This window comes from Eupeodes corollae, chromosome 3 (assembly GCF_945859685.1).
Source record: "Eupeodes corollae chromosome 3, idEupCoro1.1, whole genome shotgun sequence".
NCBI lineage: Eukaryota > Metazoa > Arthropoda > Insecta > Diptera > Syrphidae > Eupeodes > Eupeodes corollae.
Window position 1 is genome coordinate 73,765,700 of NC_079149.1, and position 6,006 is coordinate 73,771,705.

A 6,006-nucleotide genomic window follows, 5' to 3' on the forward strand; every position below is an offset into this window, starting at 1 on the left:
TTGAAGAGACAAGGGCGTACTCTTTACGGTTTCGGAGGTTAAGAATTTTATTCGAAACAAACAATCGGTCCTTTTCAGGACCACAATTAAATATAAAAGAGATTGAAAATAGAAATCATACACCGTTGACGAACAAAATACCTAATTTTTTTTCATTTGCCAATGAATATATGTATGTATATACCTGATGATTATCAAAAAAAATTATTTTGCTAATTTACTTACTTTTTTGTACCAAAATATTTTTTTTGAAATGGAAACATAAAATAAAATTCCTTTTTGTGAAAAATTTTTTTTTTTGCTTTAGTCGCAAAAACATATTTTATTCCTTGTATTATTCTTTTTTCGAAATGGAAACAAAAATTAAATAAAATTCCTTTTTCTGAAATTTTTTTTGTTGCTTTGCATATTTTATTCTTTTTTCCGTAGAAAAATTTTTTTTTTTTGCTGCTTTACGGATTGGATACGAACAAATATTTCTTTTTCCAAAGGAAGAAAAAACATTTGTTTGTTGCTTTCTTTTTCTTCGTACGAGAATATTTTAGAATATATACAAAAAATTGAAAAATAAACACATCTCTTAATAGAAATTATTGGATACGAACAAATATTTCTTTTTGCAGAGGAAGAAAAAAACATTTTTTGTTTGTTGGTTTCTTTTTCTTTGAAAAAAAATAAAAAATATTTTTTCCGAACTGAAAAAAAAATGTTTTGTTGCTTTACGGATTGGATACGAACAAATATTTCTTTTTCTTCGTACCAGAATATTTTAAAATTGCTATATACCTACAAGAAATTGAAAAATAACCACATCTTTTAACAGAAATTAGAATTGCATACGAACAAATATTTCTTTTTCCAAAGAAAGAAAAAAACATGTTTGTTGGTTTCTATTTCTTTGAAAAAAAAAAAAAATAAAAAATATTTTTTCCGAACTGAAAAAAAAATGTTTTGTTGCTTTACGGATTGGATACGAACAAATATTTCTTTTTGCAAAGGAAGAAAAAACATTTGTTTGTTGGTTTCTTCTTCTTCGTATTTTAAAATATATAAAAAAAATGAAAAATATACACATCTCTTAATAGAAATTATTTGTCGTCCTGAAAAGGACGGTTTTTTTTTTGTTTGCTGTCACTACATAGATTTAAGCACTTTTCTCTGTCTTCTTTGGCAACAAAACAGCTTGAATATTTGGAAGAACACCTCCTTGTGCGATTGTGACTCCAGAAAGTAATTTATTCAATTCCTCGTCGTTCCGAATAGCCAATTGCAAATGGCGGGGAATAATTCTAGTTTTTTTGTTGTCACGAGCAGCATTTCCCGCCAATTCCAAGACTTCTGCCGCCAAATATTCCATCACAGCTGCCAAATACACAGGGGCACCGGCTCCGACGCGCTCAGCATAGTTTCCCTTTCGCAGCAGACGATGAATACGACCAACAGGGACAAAATTCTACAAAATTTTCGAACTGTGCGCTGTCTTTTATCTAAATTTTCGTATGCTCGCACACAGAAAAAAGAGGGTTGTGGCCTTAGAAAGCCGTTGTGGAAAGAGACAATATAATTCGTGAGTTTTTCAGAAAAATTCACAGTTCTCGTTCAGTCGTCATTGTGTGCAGTTCGTTAATAGTGAAAGTGAAGTGAATTATAAAAATAAAATGCCGCCAAAAACTAGTGGTAAAGCAGCTAAAAAAGCCGGAAAGGCAAAGGGCCGCAAAAATATCAATAAGAGATTAGAGAATTGACAAAAAAATATATTTTTTTTTCTACCTGCGGAAAAATTCGTTAAATAAATATTTTTATTTGTGATTGTAAGAGTATTTTCTATGAAAAAAATAAATTTTGTAAATTGTTCCAGACGCCACGTGAATCATGTCGCGTCCAATAGAAACACAAACATTTTTTTATTGTTCTACGCATCGTGTACAGTCTCGAAGCGTCGCAAAAGTTTTAATAAGAAACTAGAGATTTGAGAAGAAAGGTATATACATATATTTTTTTTGCCTGTGGAATGATTTTATGAATCTATTTTGTTTTTCTTTGTGATTTTTGATTAGAAAATATATTTTCTATCAAAAGAAATACAAAAGTTAGTTCTGTTAATTGTTCCAGACACCACGTGTATCGTGCCGAGTCAAGTAGAAACGAAAAACATACAAAAAATACATTTTATTAAATAATTTTGTTTGTTTTGTTCTACCCATCGTGTCCAGTTATGTCGCTATGTGTACAGTGTACAGTCACGTAGCGTCACAAAAATATCTATAAAATATTAGAGAATTAAATTTGTTTGTGTTTTTTGATGTCAGATGTATGTAATTTCTATGAAAAGAAATACAAAATTCTTGTTATTTTGTTTAAGATTTTTTTTATTGTTCTACGCATCGAGTACAGTCTCGAAGCGTCACAAAATTTTTAATAAGAAACTAGAGAATTTAAAGAAATGTATGTTTTCTTTGCCTGTGGAATACATATTGTTTTTTGTTTTAATTTTTGATTACAAAATATATTTTCTATGAAAAGAAATACAAAACTTACTTTTGTTGATTGTTCCAGACACGACGTGTATCATGCCGAGTCAACTAAAAACAAAAAAATATAAATTTTGTTTGTATTGTTCTACCCATCGTGTCCAGTTATGTCGCTATGTGTACAGTCACGTAGCGTCGCAAAAACATCTAGGTATAAAATATTAGAGAATTAAATTTGTTTGTGTTTTTTGATGTCAGATGTACGTATGTAATTTCTATGAAAAGAAATACAACACTCTTGATATTTTGTTTAAGAATTTTCTTAATTGTTGCGGATATACTTCATGTCGCGTCCAGTCGATAAAAATATATGAAAATATATGTAATTTCTATGAAAAGAAATACAAAACTCTTGATAAATTGTGTAAGAATTTTTTTATTTGTTGCAGGAATGCGTCATGTCGCGTCCAGTCGATAAAAATATATGAAAAACATATGTAATTCCTGAAATAAAATACAAAACTCTTGATATTTTGTTTAAGAATTTTGTAAATTGTTGCAGGTATACGTCATGTCGCGTCTAGTCCATATAAAATACATGAAAACAAATACCTACATTTTGCCAAAGTATTTCGTTTGTATTTTTCTACGCATCGTGTACAGTCACATAGCGTGGAAACATTTCAATAATTACGTAGGTATTAGAGAAATGCAAAAAAAGAAAAATATGTTGTTGTCTTATTTAATAGTAAAAGTATTTTCTATGAAAGATATTTATTGTTGAAGGCATCGCATCGCGTCCAATCACAAAAAAGTAGAAAATAAACAGTACAGTCTCGCCCATACATATCGCATCGTACCTAGTAGCTGTAGTTAGAAAATAGGCGCAAAAATATATATTATTTATTTGTATTGATATTTCCTTTCTTTCTGCCCAATGAGAAATACATATGAATACAAATAAATTAAGTTTGCTTTTGAATACCTATTTCATAAAAAAACTATTTTCTGTAGAACAAAAAAAGGACGAAAATAAATGCAAAACTAAATACGTTTTCGGTTGTTCAGTCTCGCCCAGACAAATCGCATCGTGCCTAGTAGCTGTAGTAAGAAAATAGGCGCAAAAATATATTATTTATTTGTATTGATATTTCCTTTCTTTCTGCCCAATGAGAAAAACATATGAATACAAATAAATGAAGTTTGCATTTGCAATACCTATTTCATTAAAAAAAGTATTTTCTGTAGAACAAAAAAGCGCGAAAATAAATGCAAAACAAAATACGTTTCCGTTTGTTCAGTAGTGGTAGTCCCGTAGCGGCGACAGCGCGCGCCGGCCGCGCGGCGGCGTCGCATCGCATCCAGCCACTTCACCACTTATCCCGTCGCCGTTGCTCCACCAGCCCATCGCATCTCAACGCTATCATCGAGATAGTCCAAAAATTCTCCCTCCTTTTTAATAAAAAATTAAAAAAAAAAAGTTTTTATATCTCATTTTAGTATATTTTTTGTAGCCCTGAAAAGGACTGTGGATTTTTGTTTTGATTTCAACTTTGTTTTTCATTGAAATGGAAATTTTACTTCTTTGCCTTTTTAACAGCGACTGCCTTTTTTGGCTTGGCTGCTGCTGTGGCTGATTTTGCTTTTGGCACTTTAGGTTTAGGCGCGGCTGCCTTTGCTTTTGTTGGCTTTGCCTTAACTGCACTCGTTTTTTTAACACTTTTCACTTTTGGTTTTTCCACCTTCTTTTTATCTGCACTGGCACTTTTTTTTGTTGTGGCGGCTACTTTTTTTACTTTCTTTTCACCAGACACTTTTTTTAATTTTTTGTCACCAGCAGCGGCAGCTTTTGGTTTGGCGGCAGATTTTTTCTTCTCAGCAGACTTGGCCTTTGGTTCCTTGTTGGCACTAGGCGACAATTTAAAAGAACCCGCAGCTCCTTTTCCTTTGGTTTGCACTAATTTACCACTTATTACAGCACCTTTTAAATATTTTTTTATAAACGGAGCAAGTTTTTGTACATCAACTTTGTAAGTAGCAGCAATATATTTTTTGATTGCCAAAAGGGAAGAACCACCGCGATCTTTCAATGTTTTAATTGCCGCATCCACCATTTGCTGAGTCGGAGGATGAGTTGGTGCCGATTTTGGTTTTTTTGACCCACTTGCGGCGGCAGCTTTTTTTGGTTTTTTTTCCGCAACGATTGCAGGAGACGTAGCTACAGTATCTGCCATTTTGAATTCACTATTATTAATCACTTTAGAGCACAATTTTAAGAAATAGAAACACGTTTTTGTTAAAATTGCGCCAAATCCGCACCTACAGAAACGGCTAAATGAGAATCAAAGAGAGCGAAGGTATACAAAAAATTCATTTTGTACATAATTTGTACACTTTTGCAACTTAGTTTCCTCTTAAAACTTCAAAAATTTACGTCTTTTCGACCTAAATATTATAAAACAATTGACAAAATTTATTCTTACAATAATAATAGATAATTTAATAAATAATTTGATTGAAAAAACACTATCTATCAATGCATTAATAACAATTAAAGTAAATGTTTGGTGGTATTTTTTTAATACTTACCAACAAGAATGTTTATATTTAATAAATTAAACATATTTTCAGCTTGAAATTATTTTTAACATAAAGCTGATAGTTTATTTAAACTAAATAACTAAAAATTTCATCAAATTCTTACTTAATTTCTTTTTAATAAAATTAAAACAATATGGGTAATGAAACGCGTAGCATTTTTTCCCTAGGCTGTGACTTTTTCTTAGAAAATTTGTTAAACATTATCCCAAGCAAGAAAACAAATGAAAAACTATATTTATATTATTTTGTTCATAAATATTAAATATTTAATCCATAACAAACATTAAAATACCAAAAATTTAAACAAATAATCAAGCAATCAAAACTCATAAACTATCGAATATTCGCTTGCCAAGGTTTACAAATTCACATTTGTATTACAAAAATCTGTACATTGAAAAAAAAACTTTCTTGCTTCAAAATTTGCCTTCAGATATATAAAAAAAAAACAAAGCATAGACTTATAAAATACATCATTGAAATATTAAAACACACAAAACTCAAACATTTTCGAGTATTGACTTGCTTACTAGACAAATTCACATTTTTACGAGTATTACAAAAAACTGTACATAGAAAAAAATTCTTACTTGAAAATTTGCCTTCAGACATAAAAAAAAGAAGCAATGCCTTATAAAATAACTATAATTAAAAAAGAAAAACAAAATTCATAAATTTTCGAGCATTGGCTTGCGTAGGTATAAATATTTTCATTTGTATGATAAAAACTATGCATAGAAAGCAAGCAATAACATTTTCAAAATTTGCCTTCAAAGTAAATTATCACATTATCTTTCTACCTAAAATAAAAAAAAAATCGTGGAAATCGATAGGTACGTAATTACTAGATTGAATTAAAATTCATTTATATCTCTTTTAAATATTTTGTGGTCCTGAAAAGGACCGTTGAATATTTTTGTTTAACCTCGATGAT